Here is an 18,307-nt window from a genome sequence, read left to right on the forward strand (position 1 = left end):
CATTGGACCTTTTAAAATCATACAGGTAATCAACCCAGTTACTTTCAAACTGGAACTGCCTTACAATTTGAGACGGGTCCACCCAGTGTTTCATTGTGCACTACTGAAGCCAACGAGCACATCCAAATGGCATACGGAAGAACCTCCACCCCCACCCATAATGATAGACAACCAACAACATTTTGAAGTAAAAGAAATACTGGACTCAAGAAAGCAAAGAGGAACACTACAATACCTCGTGAGATGGAAACATTTCTCACACCCAGAGTGGGTCCAGGCACGACACGTCATGGCTAGACAACTAACAAGACAGTTCCATGAGGCATACCCGGAGAAACCAGCACCATAGAAAATCTTTGGGGGGGCAGCATGTCATGACCTCGTTGCAAGGCACAAAGAGCCTCACAACGTGGATCATGATCATTAAGGAAAAGGGGGAAGAAGATAATCAAACCAGGGATTAACACAAGCACCCAAAGACACCCACACCCATGATCCCATAAACAACTGAAAGGAGAGACGTCAGAGGAGTGAAGATAAGGAGCACATGGTGCCCCGGAGGACACAACCGTTGCAGGGAGACAAAGAGGACACCGGAGAAAACGCCCAAGCAGCCATCAAGGGTCCCATCAAGAGGGATCGGGGCATTGAGGGGTGGGGAAGCCCGGGGCAATACAGGAGGGTATAAAAGGGGCACCCTCACACTACCTACCCCGTTCCCGTTTTTCATTCTGTCAGCTATCATTCCAATAAACCAGAAATCCTTAATATCCATTAAGTGAGTCTGTGTCTTATTGCGAAGCGAGGCTGGCCTTGACAGCTGCCTCAGATGGAAAGTTTGAAATTATCCTCTGTTTTGACACCGATGAAAGTTGATAACAACAGATGGTCTCAAGTTCCCTTGAGCCTTTGGGATAAGATCAATACAAGAAGATGAATATAACTGTGGACTCCTTGGTGCTCTCTGGTTGGTTGATCACTTGTAGAGGTTTTGTTGCTCAGCTAGGCAGCATCTTCAGTGCTGAACAATGAAAATTGGGCAATGAAACATCTGCAAGACAACAGCCAAGCTCAGAGAGCACCAAGGACTCCGTAGTTCAACCCTGAGCTACCGAGATTCTTCTTTATATGAATATAACTCCAGTACCGGCTTACATTTGTTCCATCACATTATTTTAAAAGAATCTACAAGATACTAGATAAATGTCTTTGACAAAAATATCCTACAAGATTTTAATTGTACCAATCAATTAATCATCTTAGTTGTATATACTGTGCTCCTTGACTACCAACACTGAAGGAACCAGCAGTCAGAAAACACTCCGCAGACTAACACTTGGTAGGGCAGCAATAAAGGCCTTAGAAAAGATATCCAGATCCCAGGATATGTGTACTGCATATCTATGAAGATCAGAATTATACAGGCAAGGAGCACAGTGAGAAAATGGGACTAAATATAAAGAAGACCAACCCACAGTGAAAGATTGGATCATAAAATTGATGGAGCTTGCAGAAACAGCAAAGCTGGCCAGTTTGTTCAGGGAAAATATGATAAAGACATTTTTGAAAAACTGGAAACATTCTGTGGACTTTTTGTTGAGCAAAGAAAAGACTGAACGGATGAGTTATGGGTTTGGGGACTGAAAAGGGTGAAAAGGGAAGGGGAGGGAATTACGAAGTAAGAGAAGGAAAAAAGAGGGAGGGAAAAGATGGCAACTACTTGATAGAAAGAAGGGTGGAAGTCATAATTCTATACTAGATATCCCGTGACTCATTGGGTCATTGTTTCAGAGATATTTCCTCACCTCAATGCCTTCAACAATGGCGAAGTTTCTAATGTACTAGAAAAGTTCTTTAAAATTCAGGGAAAGTAGCCAAAGTTGAATTGTACAGCCCAGTCAAACATCAGGAGTTGACCATAAGAAATGTTTTATGACATTCTGTATTATGTCATAAAATGTTTTATGATGATTTTTATGTCATAAAATGTTTTATAAAATTTGCCAAATTTCTATTCCATGGGAGTCATAGGTCCCGGATTTTGGACACATTCTGTAAGTTACCCCATTTGAAGTACCTCGGTTAAAAAAATTGTTGGCCTACGATGCACCGTTTCTCCCCGTTGAAGGTTACAAAGGATCAAACAGACACCAGAGTTTTAGTAGTATATAGATTTTCTTTTTGTTTTGTTTTGTTTTTCTCCTCTTTTCTTTTTTCTTCTCTTTCCTTTAATTCTTTATACTTTTATTGTATTTAAAATTCTAATAAAAATGTATATAAGGAAAGGGAAGGGAAGGCCAAAGGGGTCCCGGGGTTGCTAGGGGCACTGGGGCTGTGACTCCCAAGCTGGGAGAGGGGCTCCAACAGACCCCAGGAGCAACATCAGAGCTCTCTGGCCAGAAGAGTGCCATGCTAGGAACAGCCAAGATCCTGCGCAGGACCCTCAAACTCCCGGGCCTGTACCTGTTGTCATTACTTTGGATATATATTTTAAAATTTCCTTCTCACCCCTCTGGGTGGTACGTGTCTTCCTCGGCCCTGGGTCTCCCGGTTTGATGCTTTCACTGCCACACCAAACTGGCTCTGTACTATATATGTAAAAAACACCTCAAAAGTACTTGAAAGAAATACATAGCACTATTTTAGAAATCAAATCTGTGATGATTGCCCTAGCCCCAAATACTCAGACTCACAAGAGGCTGCTAAATGAAATCTGATTTATTAGAGTACTAAAGACAAATACAGAGAAAGCTGAGAATGAGCAAAAGCGCGCCAAATACAAACTTAAACCCTTGGTGCAAACGTATCCCGCCTCCCTCGTAACAGCCCCGCCCGGCACAGGTGCTAGCAATCGTCAGCGTTGCTAGCCTGGGAAAGTAACCTTGAGCGCAATAGATAATACAAATACATTCCAAAGCAAAGCCAAAAGATAACCGTTCCCATCCTCCCCAGAAAGATGAAACACGCATCCAATTAATGACATGCGAAACGTTACGATGCATCAAAGACATTGAAACGGCGAACATGACATACCGCCTCCCTAAAAATACACCTAGGGACCTGGTTTTGTGGGATAAGCAGAGTGGAAACGGGCCACCAGAACAGGGGAAGCCACATCTGGTGCAGCGACCCACTCTGGATGAGGGAAATGCTTCCAACGAACTAAATATTGCAAAGTATTTCGAAGGCGTCTAGAGTCCAGAATTTCTTTAACTTCGAAGTGTTGCTGACCATCAATCATGATGGGGGTGGGAGGTGGAGGTTGGCGATGCCAGCGGTCAGAAGGAATAGTCGGTTTGAGTAAGCTGCAATGAAAAACAGGGTGTAAGCGTTTAAGGTTATGAGGCAAGTCAAGTTTAAAAGTCACAGGGTTAATCTGAGCGATAATCGGGAAAGGACCCACAAACTTAGGTGCAAGTTTCTTTGAAGGTTGTGATGACTTGATAAACTTGGTAGAAAGGTACACCGAGTCCCCCACTTGGAATGCAGGTTGGGGGGCCCGCTTCCGATCAGCATACAATTTATAATCCGCTTGTGCATCAGCCAATGCCTTTTGAATCATTGGCCAGGAGTCAGCCAGTTGTGTTGTCCAATCATCTGGAGTGACTGCACCTGCCGGAGGTTGCGGTAGATCAGAGATAGGTACAAAGTCTTTACCCTGAGCTACCCGAAATGGGGTTTGGCCAGTGCTTTGATGCACTGCATTGTTGTAAGTCACTTCAGCAAACGGTAGGAGGTCTACCCAATTGTCCTGCTGATAATTCACAAAAGCTCGAAGGTACTGCTCTAGAGTAGAGTTAACCGCCTCAGTGGCCCCGTCCGTCTGAGGATGCCAAGCCGTGGACAGGGCTTGCTTCGTGCCTAACAGCTTGAGAAACGCCCGCCAAAATTGCAAGGTAAATTGTGTACCTCTGTCCGAAATCAAGCGGGAGGGACATCCATGTAACCTGTACACGTGTACAAGGAATAGGCGAGCCAATTGACGTGCCGACGGAATGGACACGCAAGGGATGAAGTGAGCCTGTTTGGAGAAATAGTCTTTGACCACCCAAATGACCGTTTTGCGTTGGCTGGGCGGTAGCTCTACAATAAAGTCCATGGAGATTTCCTCCCAAGGGGAAGAAGGGGCTGCCACCGGTTGCAGCAGTCCTTGGGGCTTGCCCACCTTGCGCTTGGACATTGCACAAACAGTGCAGGAGGCAATGTAGTCTTTGACATCTTTACGTAATGTGGGCCACCAGAATTGCCTCCGAACGAGGTGCAAGGTTTTTACAAACCCGAAGTGACCTGCGAGTTTGTCATCGTGTGAACGTAGTAACACATCTTTTCTGAGGCTTTCAGGAACGTAGAGGCGGTCGGATTTCCAAGCGAAGCCTCTGTCAAAAGTAACATTGTCTTTATTCGCAAGCAACCAAGTATCCGTTTTCAGTTCTTTTAGAAACTTTTGTTGCAACTGGGAGGGAATTGACAAAGTACTTGGCTGAACAGCGCTTGTGGTGGGCGGCTGCTGCGCGCGCGTTTGGCTTCGCGTCACAGCCTGCATGCCCAATTGGGGCGCCGTCCATAAGGTGCTTACCACATCTGGCGCTGCCCCAGAGTCCTGAGGTTGCCTTGACAAGGCATCAGCCAAGAAGTTCTTTTTCCCTGGAATAAATTTGAACTGAAAATTGAATCGATTGAAAAATTGAGCCCAACGAACCTGTTTGGGGCTCAGTTTTTGAGGGGTACTAAGAGCCTCCAAGTTTTTATGGTCAGTCCATACTTCAAAGGGATGATTTGCCCCTTCCAACAGATGCCGCCAAGCTTCTAATGCAGCTTTTACTGCAAATGCCTCTTTCTCCCAAACATGCCAACGCCTCTCAGTCTCGGAGAATTTGCGGGATAAGTAGGCACAGGGCTTGAGGCATCCTGCCTCGTCTTTTTGCATCAACAATGCCCCAATAGAATAATCGGAGGCATCTGCCTGTACAACAAACGGCTTTGAAGGATCAGGATGCTGTAAAATGGGCTCTTCGACGAAAGCTGCTTTCAGCCGCTCAAACGCCGTCTGACAAGCAGGCGTCCACCTCAACAGCGCTCCGGGATTCTTGACTCTCCTAGTATCTCCCACCCCTTTGGTTCGCAGCAGCTCAGTTAGGGGCAAGGCAATCTCAGCGAACCCCCTTATGAACAATCTGTAGTAGTTGCTGAACCCCAGGAAACTTTGAAGTTGCCTGCGGGTGCGGGGACTCTCCCAGTCCATGATAGCCTGCACCTTGGCAGGGTCCATTTCTATGCCTTTATCTGAAATCCTATACCCCAAGTAGTCAATTTGGGTCTGATGAAAGGCACATTTCGACAGCTTGGCATACAATTCAGCAGATCTGAGTTTACACAATACTTGCTTTACCAGAGCTACATGCTCTTTCATGGTTTCAGTATAAATCAACACATCATCCAAATACACCAGTACACCTTTGAACAGATGTTCATGCAAAACTTCATTGATTAATTGCATAAATATCCCAGGGGCCCCAGCCAACCCAAACGGCAACACCTTATACTGGAAAGCTCCCAACGGGCAATTGAATGCAGTTTTCCACTCATCCCCCTCCTTGATTCGTACACGATAGTAGGCTTCTCTTAAATCAAGCTTAGAGAAGATCTTTCCCTTGGCCAGATGTGACAACATGTCCTTTATCAATGGCAAGGGATATTTGTTGGAAATTGAGACGGCATTTAATCCGCGGAAATCCGTACAAAGTCTCAATGTCCCGTCCTTTTTTGGGCGAAAAAGAACCGGCGCCCCCACGGGTGAATTCGCCGGCTCAATAAATCCGCGCGCCAGATTTTTGTCCACAAATTCCCTCAACAGAGTCAGTTCCTTCTGCGTCATGGAATAAATTTTTGGTTTAGGCAATTGGGTGTTGGGCAGCAGTTCTATGGCACAGTCCGTCTTTCGATGGGGGGGCAACTGGTCAGCTTCCTTTTCACCGAATACATCAGCAAACATCCAGTACTCGGCCGGCAAGCCTTCCAGAGGAGAGGCCGGGTAAGGCGGAGTCGCAGCTGCCGCAACCCCCACCATCTCCTCTGGGGCACCCTTCCCCTCTGCCGCTTGATAAAACCCATCCCTAAACGTGATAGTTCGGTAAACCCAGTTTATTTGGGGGTTTTGCTGCACCAACCTGGGTACCCCCAACACCACCAATGGTCCCCCTACAGGAGCCACGACAAAAGACAACCCTTCCTGGTGACTGCCCAGTTGCAAGGCTACACGCCCTGTAAAATGGGTGACCGGTTTGCCCCCTGCCATGGACCCATCCAATTGAGTAAAAGCGATGGGTCGTTGTAAAGGGAAAGTGGGGAGCTCCAAAGCCGCCACCACATCGGGGTGCATAAGACACCGGGAACACCCCGAATCAATCATGGCCCATACTTCCACAGTCTTGGATTGGGAGCCCAATTTCAATTTCACCATGAGTATGCGGTAAGTGCCACTCACCGATGGAGGCTCGCGCCCGTCCTCTACCACCTGCCCAGCGGCGCCCTTTAGAGCAGGTGGCTGGCGTTTCCCGCCGGCTGCGGGATTTCGGTCTCCCCTTCAATTTCGTAGAACATCACATCGTCTCCCTCGGTTTCAGCCACCGCAGCTTTCTGTTTCCTCGGCAATGCAGGGGACTTTGCTGGCGGTTTTCCGGGTCGTTCCTCTACCTTTGCCTTCGGGCATGCTGCCACTCGATGCCCCTCCTTACCACATCTCAGACACAAGCCTTTTGCGTACCGCTTCTCCCGCTCCTCGTCCCAGGGTCGTTGTCCCGGTTTCCCCCCGGTGGTCGATGGGCGGCTGGGCTTCACCTCCCGCCCCGACTTGGCAGTCTTCCGCTGGGCAAAGATCTCCTGGGCATGTTCAGCCCTCCCCGCCAGCAGGATCCACTCATACAGCGTGTATGGGTCGTCCCTCCCCAGGGACCAGCGCAGCACCTCTGTATTCAAGCCATCCTTGAAGAGCTCGATAATGGTTGCTTGGGACCAGTCATCCACCTTCCCAGCTAGCGCTTTAAACTCCAAAGCATAATCGGCCACTGATCTGAACCCCTGCTTGAGTTCCTTCAGGGCTCGCTTTGCTCTCTCCTTTGCTAAGGGGTCCTCGAAGTGTTGCTTCAACGCCCCGAGGAACTCCTCGAGACTTTCCAGTTCAGGCGCCTCCAACTGGCACATCTGGACATACTAGTCTGCCGCCCTCCCCTTCAGTTTGGTGGCAATGGTGATGATCCTTGCCTTTTCCGATTGGAAAAACGCCCCCCATTCTTCCATATAGGCTTTCGCGTTCGTCAGGAAGAACGAGAGTTTGGTCGGGTCCCCATCAAACTTGACAGGGAAGTCTCGCATGCCGCCTCCCACCGGGCTGCGCCCCACCACCGGTGCTGCCGCGGCTTGTGTTTCCCTGGCTCGGGGCGGCACGGGGCCCCGGGGCGATCGCCCTGGCGATGCTGCAATTTCCATCTGGACCGACTGGTCCCCTTCGCGCCTCCGCACCACCCGTCGCCGTTCCGGGGACAGCCCCTGGGAAGAAGGGGTTGAATGCCTCTGGCTTGATTCTTCCCGGACCTCTCGCAACGAGGTCACATCCAAGCTCAGCTGTTTCAATATAGCCTCCAACGAATCCATTTTGGACTCCAGCACTCGGATCCGATCCGGAGTGGGTGAGCCCTCCGTTGGCTGCACCTGCACCACGTTGGGGGATAATGGGTATCTCTGCTTCCAGGAGGGGCCCCCCGCTGCCGTGGCATCTCCTTGGGTCTCATCCCAGGTGAGCAGCTCGCCCGGAGAATTTACGGTGGTCTCCGGGGCCGTTTTCAACCCCCCGGCTTCACTCTCCGACTCGGAGCTCGCCTCCTCTCGGATGGCTGACAGCTCCCCACCTTGGGACGGTCGGCCGGACTGCCTCACGGTCGAGTCCGGTTCCCCTTCCTCCATCATCATGATGTCGGGTTCAGTCATCGCGGGCTCTCTCCCTCACAGGGTTAGACGCTTGTCTTTCCTGGACAGGGGCCAGCGGAGTTAGGAACTTAGATTCTCAGCTTTATGTGATGATTGCCCTAGCCCCAAATACTCAGACTCACAAGAGGCTGCTAAATGAAATCTGATTTATTAGAGTACTAAAGACAAATACAGAGAAAGCTGAGAATGAGCAAAAGCGCGCCAAATACAAACTTAAACCCTTGGTGCAAACGTATCCCGCCTCCCTCGTAACAGCCCCGCCCGGCACAGGTGCTAGCAATCGTCAGCGTTGCTAGCCTGGGAAAGTAACCTTGAGCGCAATAGATAATACAAATACATTCCAAAGCAAAGCCAAAAGATAACCGTTCCCATCCTCCCCAGAAAGATGAAACACGCATCCAATTAATGACATGCGAAACGTTACGATGCATCAAAGACATTGAAACGGCGAACATGACAAAATCTGAAATGAAACCACAATTTTTCTTACTAGGCATGATTACAAAACATATCAACAAACAATGCCACAATTTACTAAGGCACATGTTCATGGCCACAAGGAGAAACTTAGCACAACAATGAAAAAGAGGTATCTTACTAATGATACCAGATTATGAACTTAAACTTGGAGAATATGCAGTAACGGCAACATTAAGAGCATAGACACACAACGGAAGCTTAATCAGATTAAAGCAAGAATGGCTTCCATATATATTACGTATTAGGCAGCAAGGCAAATTGAAATATTCAGAGTATGATTTTTAAGGGAAAAAGAACTGACCAAGGAACTGAAATCAGAAATACATGAAAATGTTAAATGTTTCTGAATACTGTATATGTCGGAGAACAACAAAGGGGAGGTAAGAAATTATTTATTTATAATCTTCTCTTTAAATAATGAAATAGTGAAGATTTTGTCACTCAGAGAATCAAATCCTTCCTTATATTCTTAAATTAATTCAATGTACTTTCTTTTCATAGTTAATTTCTTATCAATGATATGCTGAGCACTAACTGTACAACCTTGGTAACTCCTTGGTCCACTTACTGATAAAATATTTCCGCATCAATTAAAAATAACGAACATAGGCTTCCTTGGGATAATAGTTGCCATTCAGAATGAAGCTTCTGAGAAAGAAGGAAGAACAGGCAGCCATTTCATGCCTCCTTGAGCAATAATGCTCTTCCAAATCACAGCTTCTTGCAGAAAGGGTGTGATCACAGAAAGGCAAAGGTTCCTGGTAATCCAGCCAAAAGTGTTTACCCCCATATTAAATAACAGCTTTTGCGTTCTTCCCTCTCCGTTGGCAAGCCTTGTTTGATGTGTCATTAAGACGACTCATCACTGTGACTTATTAAGTTCTCAGAAGACCTCCCTCAGCAACCAGTTCCTTTATGGGAACTTTGGGTCTCTTGATAGCTAAGATGAGCGACTTTATTGTGTTAATCTGCTTCTGTTCAGCTGTGGGGAATTACAGGACAATGAGTATTTATGTAGAAAGTGGAGGACACTGCAGTAGAAAATTAGGAGCAAGCATATAAATATTTATTTGACCTGAAGGTTGAATGTGTTTTGTTACTCGCCAGATGCATGGAAATCTCTCCATGTTGTTCAAACATTACAATTTTAGAATATATACATTTCAGCTCTTGATAGACATGTAACAGAATAGCTGAAAACTGTGCAGTTTAGGACGTTGAAACCTGTCTAAGCGTGAAAGGATTTGTCTAATTATTGTCTGATGGATCTGTGTTAGTTGCTGAATTTTGCAGAGTCCAGCCAGATGTTTCCCAGCTCCATTCAGAAGGGGGTTCGTTAGGCTGAGCTGAGTTGAGAAAACTCTTGTTGGTTTGAGCCAGACTTGCTTAATTCATTAAACTTGGGCACATTCTGTGCAAAGGCTGAGACCCCAGGAGGGACCCACCTGTGAGAGCAGGGAGGAATTCGGTTTGAAATGCTTTCCCCTAGGAAGTGTGTGTGGCTGCTGTTTTCTGGTTCATTATGCCCAAAATACATTGGTCAGTTTTAGTGCAATGGCCTTCTAGTCTACTGATTTCCAACATTTCTCATTTGATTAATTGTGTTCCATCAAGTCATCACTGACTTTTAGCAACCACATAGATGGATATTTTTCATGATGATCAGGTCATAACCTGGTATTTCAGGTGTCCCATTGCTACTGCAACTGAGTTCATCTACCTTGCTGCTGGTCATTGTCTTCTCTTTCTTCTCACATTTCCAAGCATCAGACCCTTCTCCAGAGAGCTGGGCCAGCCTAGGCAGCAGAACTCCCCTCTGGACAGATGGGTCCAGATGTGACGGTCTACCTTCAGGATCATTCCTTGTGGAATCCTTGGAAAGGGGATTTGCCAATCAAACTGAAGGGCATCTGCTGGGCTTCCTTGGGCAGTTGGTTAGGCACTGTGACAACAGACAGCTGGCCTAGATGGGCTAGGGCTCCCATCCAGCAGGGCAAGGCTGATGTTCTTATTGGCTGACAAGTGATGGGATACAATAAGAAGTGTTTGAGAAATTCCAAGTGGGAAGAACCGTTGAAACCCCAAAGTATTTTTGAATTGGAAGTGCAAATCACACACAAGAGGCAAGGCTTTAAATACCAACTCCACACTCTGAAATTTTAGAAAGAGGCGACCATTTGGGTTGCTGTGGCAAGCCAACTCCTTTATTGAGAGAATCGCATGAAAAGGAAACAGCTGGACTCAAGTTAGAACCGTTGAGCAAGAAAGCAGCATCAGATGTTTGTCCCTGTTGGTCCTCTTTCCCTCTGGCTCCAAAGGAGGCCCCTGCGTAGGACTGGTCCTCTGGTTTAGATACACAGGAGAAGACCATTCTGGGCAAGGAGAGGAAGGGGAACATGAATCAGTTCAAGCAGTTGGCATTTGGGGATTTGTCTTTTAGTAGAAGTTGTTATTCAAATCTCCTCCCCACCCCCTGAGATGGGGAAAGGCAGGGGCAGTGACTCTGACCCCTGGGGGAGGGGGGGTCCCAAGCATGATTTCCCCTTAGCCTGCTGAGAACTTACCTCAATGAACTGGACGAGAGCATTGTTGACCACGGTGTTTAGGATGGAAGGCAGAGGAAGTCCTACACTGAGGAACCCTAGAATAAATTCCTCCAATTATTCAGACCGATTGGAAGAGAAGCAGCTGCTGAGCAAGACATCGAGGGCAGTGTTTCTCAACCCATCTTAGAGTTGCCAAGGTTGAGAAACACTGATCAGAGCATGATCTATAATTTGGTGCCCTCAGTTTAGAGGTCATCCTGTCCAACTCCCTGCTCAGTGCAGGACCCACCAGGGTGTGTCTGACAGATAAGCTCTCCCTGGCTTGTTCTGCCACTTCCCCAACATCTCACACTTCTATTCATGTTCAGTCCCAAGGAAAGTCTTCATAGGAATTGCTCCTGATGGCTCTTTCAGTGGCATCTTCGGAATAAGAGGAAGCCCTGCCTTAGGAAATTTCCTTATCCCCCCACCCCCTACCCCCCCAGATCTGGGAAAGGCTCCTGGAAGCCTATTCCTGCTCACTTCTAGGCTCCAGGCACCACCTTGGGGACTTTGGAAAGGGCCGGGGGGCCACAGCTCAGCTTCCCAGCCTTGCAGAGGACGGCAGGAGGTCTCCCCTGGCGTGGTGAACCCTTAGAAGGGGCAGGGAGGACTTTTTCACCTTTTTGATTTTCCCATTAAGGGGGCCAAGGCTGGGAAGAGAAGGTCCTTTACTCTCAATCCCACCCTTAATTTTGCAAAGAGAGAAAGAAAATCATGTCCTCCAAAGTTGGCCTTTTGGCCGTCAAATTGTGACCACACCATCCATCTTACGATGCTGGAGGTGCAAAAAGGATGCTGGGGGCTTGCCTCAGCCCCAAACCTGATTTAGCAGAATATCTTACCATTGAGAGAAACCAAAAAGGTTTCACCCAGCAGACTGCCACAGTGAGGTTCAAGACTGCTGATCTGAAAGAGGAAGAGGAAAGGAAGTCAGCAGGCATCTTTCGCCAAAGGATGAGCCCCTTCCTGAGAAGGGACTAACATCACAGGAGAAATCCACTTACATCAGTAATGCCCACACCTGAAGAAATGAAGGCAACTTTATGGCTGAAAGGCAGAAAAGGGAATGTGCTCACATCGAAGAAAGTAACAGAATTTCATTCTGGTAGATAAACAGACTTTGATTGATAACTGGCAAATAGAGGGAGAAAATGTAGAAGCAGTGAAAGACTTTGTATTCCTAGGTGCAAAGATTACTGCAGATGCTGACTGCAGTCAGGAAATCAGAAGACGCTTAATCCTTGGGAGAAGAGCAATGACCAATCTCGATAAAATAGTGAAGAGCGGAGACATCACACTGACAACAAAGGCCTGCATAGTTAAAGCAATGGTGTTCCCTGTAGTAACATATGGCTGCGAGAGCTGGACCATAAGGAAGGCTGAGAGAAGGAAGATCGATGCTTTTGAACTGTGGTGTTGGAGGAAAATTCTAAGAGTGCCTTGGACTGCAAGAAGATCCAACCAGTCCATCCTCCAGGAAGTAAAGCCAGACTGCTCACTTGAGGGAATGATATTAAAGGCAAAACTGAAATACTTTGGCCACATAATGAGAAGACAGGACACCCTGGAGAAGATGCTGATGCTAGGGAGAGTGGAAGGCAAAAGGAAGAGGGGCCGACCAAGGGCAAGATGGATGGAGAATATTCTAGAGGCGACGGACTCGTCCCTGGGGGAGCTGGGGGTGTTGACGACCAACAGGAAGCTCTGGCGTGGGCTGGTCCATGAAGTCACGAAGAGTCGGAAGCAACTAAACGAATAAACAACAACAAAGATAAACAGACTACAGCTTATGTGGTCCAAAAAGTCAACAAGAAGACCACAGGATCTGTGATCTTTCTTTCACAGATATCAGTTTCTTAGCAGGCTCAGAATGGAATCTTGACCCAGTTCAAACACAGGAAGCCCCATCTAATGGCTTGGTTCATACAACACCCTTGACCAGGCTAAAATAATGGTGGGAAGTTTGAGCTTACCATGTTTTGGGCAACCAGCCTATCATGTTCAGCCATCACGCAGTTTCCTGGTTTAGAAATTGCCTGTTATATGAACACTGCCGTCAAGGGTGGCCACAGGATGTGGTCCAGACACTCAAGATGGTAGCTGCGATGGTGCAACACCATAAAAAGCAGGCAGAGCTTCAATCGGACCATGGCCATCTTGACTTTTTGGATCATACACCAGGGACACCCCAACAGCCATTATTTTGTCCGCATGGGGTTAAGGACATGGTCTAGTATGCAAACCCAGCTGGGGCTTCCAAAGAGAGGTGGGCAACAGATCATCTTCATAATGATGGCCCCACAGAGCACCGGAGGCCTGGTGGAAACAGAGACCCATGCAGCTCTCACCCGGAGATGGACACGGCAACAAACAGTCGCTGTTGGCCACTGAGAAGACCACACTCAAGCTGAGGCTCTGTAGATGCACAGATGGGAGAGGAGAGTCCATCAGAAGGCCAGACCTACTGTAGAGCAGCACCCAAAGGGCAACGGTCATCCTGGGGAGCCAACCCAAGAAGATTTGGGTTAATTGGGGGGGGGGTACGTACATCTTCCAGGATGACTAGGGAAGTAACTGAGCCATCCAGGTTCTTGACGTAGAACTCAACTTGCACTGAAACCTGCACCACGGCTGAGCCATTTCCAGTCTGAAGCACGGGACCTTGCAAGAGGGTGATCCAGAAGTACAGGATGGCCTGGGGGAAAGGAGTGGGGTAAAAAGGAGGGCAAATGGAGGAAGAGCCAGATACCCAAAAGAAACCATGTTCCGGGCAGCAGCAGAGTCCCAAAGGGATGTTACCTACCGTGGAGGTGACGGGAGCGGTCTGTAAAGCAAGAGACAAAAAGAAAATCTCAGCGCGGAGTTTTGGGGAAGGAGACATTGTCTTCCCTCTGCTTGCAGTGTCCATGCCCCCAAGTCCTGACTCGAGCTAACTTTGGCTAAGGAGCGGGCCCTGTGGGCCACACTCGGGCATCGTGTAATTCTCTTGGCAGCAGCAGCGAGGCCTTCCTCCTCGATGTTTATCAAGTCCCCTGACTCGTCAACAGCCCTGGAATTTCCTGAGAGTCTCCCATCCAAGAACAGTTGAGGTTCCGCTTGGCTTGTGAAGAGCAGCCAAGTCGTCAGCTGAGCAGCCTAACTGCACGCCACATGTGTTTCATAACTGCCATTTGTGTCACGCTGGAAATTACAGGCTGGGGGGGAAAGCCGGGACCTGCCGCAGTTGAGAGGTCTTCTTTAGAACGCTGCCTCTAATTAGAACTGCTTATCTGTTGGTTACCCGAGAGCTTACGGGCCTCCTTTCACCCCCTCGCCCAATGCGTGTCTTCTCTCTCATATGGTCCCTTCGCACTGAAGTTCGGATGCTCCTTTCTTAAGCCCCGTCTTCGGAAGAGTGTGGTAAGAAGAAGATTTAAACCATACTTACCCCATCTGGAATCAGAGCTGAGATAGCGGCTCGTAGTCAGAGAAGGTGCTATTTATTTAATTTCTACCCCACCTTTATTATTTTTATAAATAACTCAAGGCAGCAAACATACCTCATACTCCTCCCTCCTCCTCTTTTCCCCACCACAACAACCCTGTGAGGTGAGTTGGGCTGAGAGAGAGAGGCTGGCTTCTGCAGAGGGAGGAAGGAATCAAAAGGACCGGAACACGTCCCCTCCAGCAGCCAGCAAAGCAGGGATTAACACCAGACAAACAATCAGGCAGAAAATAACACCCTAATCAGGGAATCACCAAGGAGACCCCACCACCACCAGCAGGGCAAGCCACTGTATGTATATTTGTTTGTTTGTTTGTTTGTTTGTTTTCTATCCCGCCTTTATTATTTTTATAAATAACTTAAGGCGGGGAACATACTGTACCTAATACTCCTTCCTCCTCCTCCTTTCCCCACCACAACAACGCTGTGAGGTGGGCTGGGCTGAGAGAGAGCGACTGGGCCAAGGTCACCCGGCCGGCTTTCAGGCCTAAGGTGGGACTAGAACTTCACTTCTTCCACTAATTCCTCCCTTAGGCCTAAGTTAGCAGACCTCTTTGACCTTTCTACCACCTTCTAACAAATGAAGGTGTCAGCCAGAGAGGACAAGGATTTGTTGGGGCTTGACTCTCAGCACAGTTAGATGCCCAGCAGATATGAGGATAACGGAAATCCCCATTGTTGCTATCATGGGCCTCTTTGAAACGTTGGTTACCTAACAAAGAAAGGCCTTGTCCATATATCTTACCTGTCCCTTGAGAGCATCACTTCTATTTCTCTCTCCTTTGGGTCTTACCCAAACACTCTCAACAGACTGGTTCGTGAATTTCTGTGCAGGCCTGTCCTTTCTTTAGGCTCAGTGCAACACTACCCCTGTTGAGTCTGTTCCTTTGAAATAAATTATATAACCTTCTGGGGTTATATATATCATCCCACCAAGTTTCAAGGATGCTGATAACATTGCATTTGTCCCCCTGAGTGAGGATTTCAAATTCTCCCAGTTTCCCACACTCTGGGCATTGTGAGTTGGGCTCCTACTGGCATTTCTACTGTAGATTGGCAAGGCAACTGTCAAATGTAGCCTTCCCAATCTTTGCAAGATGTTGCCCATCTCATTCAGGACATCCTTCATGGAGTCCTTCACACTGATAGTGCAATCCAGGGTCAAGGAACCCAACACATTCTCAGCGGCACCAGGTATCTGGCCAGACATTCACTTCCAGGATCCTGCCTCTCTCCTTAGCCCATGACCCTCAACTGGGAGAGTGGATGAAAATACTGCTTTTCCCAGTTCCTTCATCTCCTACCCAGTGTGAGAATCAAGCCTGCCTCTGACTCAGAAAATGAAACTCCTTCTGAGTCAGAGGAGGAAATAGAAACTTAACGGGCTGAAACCAGGAAAGCAAAACTGGAAGATGAGTCAGCAGTGCGGGAAGAGCCTGAGGCGCTGATTGGCCAAGATTTTGGTGGAGGATTTGAATCCTCTAATCAGCGCGCACCCATGACGGGCAGAAAAGCGTGCAAAGGAGAAGGCAGCCCGATTGGCTGCAGAAGGGTCCTGGTGTGTGAAGGATCGGCGTAAAAGGCAGACACACAAAGAGCAAGCTGCCGGAGACAACCAATCCTAAAGCCTGCAGCGTCCACAGAAGAGTCCCTGCCGGCGTCGGAGACAGCGTCTGTTGCCGAAGAGGAATCAGCGCCATCGCTGTCCACTGAAGAGGACTTGAATCCTGCCTCTGCTGCCATCGAGGATCCTCTTATCGCCGAGTCCAGCAACCTCAGCCTTGCTTCCAGTATTGGGCCTCCCTGGTCATCTGGTGTGCATCCCGGGCACGCTTCTCGCCTGGTTTTGGGATTCCAGCAGAGTCCAGCATCTCCGTTCCTGCCTTGTCATGCCTCCAGTCCACAGTTCCACCCAGAATCTCTGGTGCAGCCTTGCAACATTTCTAGATCGCCAGTTAGCTCCAGGTCTTCCATGCAGCATTGGTGTGCCTTTGATCTCCAGCCTCACCATGGAACTTCGGTCCAATTTAACCGTGCTTTGATTGCTCGATCTTGCTCAGGAATTTCACACCTATCTTGTTGTGAAATCGAATCGTTGCCTAGTCCAGGGCTTCCAGTCGAGTCCAGCCTTGCTCCGAGTCTCCAGCCTTGTTCCGAGTTCCCAGCCCAGAGAACCCAGCCTATTCCAGGGCTTCCAGCTGAGTCCAGCCTTGTTCCACGTTCCTAGTCCAGAGTATCCAGTCTAGTCTAGGGCTTCCAGACTTCTGGGCCTTAGTCTGCAGAAGAGTCCAAGGGGCTCCGGTCAGCCCCATCCAGCATTCCAGCATCAGCTTAATTCAAGTAATGTTCCAATTCAAGATCTGCTGTCTTCAGTTTCAGTAGCATCCTGCACTCGTCTCTTCCAGCCTCCCAGTCTCCACTGGAGAGTCCTGTTCCGCCGCCTTGTCGCCAGCTCCTCCTGCAATCTTGGCAGTTGCCTTGCCGCTGCCCAGTTGGTCTTGACTAAATTCAGTTCTTCCTCAGTTCAAAGGACTTGTTTATTGTAAATAGTGATTTAATGAAAGTATTTTTGATATTTAATCTGTCTGGTCGCCTCTAGTCTGAACAGGACACCCAGGGCCTACGTTCATTTTCTTGGCTTGACTTGGCCTCTCCTTATGACCTTGTATTTGCCCAGGCTCCTGGTGACCCCAGTTTTCAGATCACATCGATGCAACGCTATAACCCTGGTTTGTTTGGGGGTCCTATTTCTGTTCAATGATTCAGTCCTTCTGTTCCTCCTTTCCTTCAAGGTCCTCAGCACCCTTTTCTCTAGCATTTGCTTTCCTGCCAATAGTTGTTACTTTATTTATGTCTGTTTTATCTGTTCCTCTTCAGGCCTTCCAATCTGGTTTAGGATCGGTAAGAGTTTTGTTCTCCTGGGCTGGAGCCACAGCCTGATGGAGAAGGTGCATGAGCCTCAGGAACAATAGCCCATGTTCTTTTGGTGGCGCTGGTATCCTGTGCATACTGCCTGGGGCCAGCTTTAACCACCCAGAGTCCCTTTTGGGGGAGATGGGCGGTAACAAAATTTGAGTAATAAGTAAATAAATAAATAAAAATAACACACGGTTCCATTCAATTCCATTCCCATCTCCAGTTGTCTGAAAGGTTTGGGGGCTTACTTCTATATGCAATGCACATAAAAAGGATCAGGGGGTTGATCATGTAGTCAAAACTACCATCTTGACTTTTTTAATGCCTTCCCCCTGTCTTAGTTAATATATCATTTCCTTCTTCATTAATCTTAATTTACATCTTTAGAACAAACTTGGGCTTCACGTTCCAACTTTCTTGCAAAAGTGACCCAGACTTTTCAGTACTATCTCTGGGTGAACATTCTGTCCGTCCGAAAAAGGGATCCGTTTTTCCTACGTATATTCAAAGTTCATTGGAACCATTGTTTTAATCAGCATGGGTGAGCCTGTGTCATGGCTTGTTTGCGTGTTTGGGCGTCTTCTTGGCTGCTATTTTTATGTCATTTTTGTTGTTTTAGACTCTGGTTGTTTTTTACTGTTTTCGTTCTGTTTTAATTGTGAGCCCCCCAGAGTCACGTATATGAGATAGGCGGCCTACAAATTGACTAAATAAATATAATCATCACTACAGACGTGATATGGAGACAGATGGCTAGAAATCCAATGAATGAATAATTCAGATATGTCAATAGGATGTATTTTGCTGGGGTGTTGTTGGATATAAAAAGCACCATTTTGCATGGGGTCTGGGAAGA

General features: G+C 47.8%; 1 long non-coding RNA gene across 1 annotated transcript; it reads right to left on the bottom strand.

The window, feature by feature from the left end:
• Positions 1 to 10,655: 10,655 nt before the first annotated feature.
• Positions 10,656 to 13,850, bottom strand: LOC134494774 (uncharacterized). Its single transcript, XR_010067688.1, has 6 exons — positions 13,600 to 13,850; positions 13,400 to 13,466; positions 12,056 to 12,098; positions 11,894 to 11,957; positions 11,028 to 11,104; positions 10,656 to 10,835 (listed from the first exon to the last, which is right to left on the bottom strand). It is a non-coding gene; the product is annotated as an uncharacterized LOC134494774 (long non-coding RNA).
• Positions 13,851 to 18,307: the final 4,457 nt, after the last annotated feature.

This window comes from Candoia aspera, chromosome 3, assembly GCF_035149785.1.
Source record: "Candoia aspera isolate rCanAsp1 chromosome 3, rCanAsp1.hap2, whole genome shotgun sequence".
NCBI lineage: Eukaryota > Metazoa > Chordata > Lepidosauria > Squamata > Boidae > Candoia > Candoia aspera.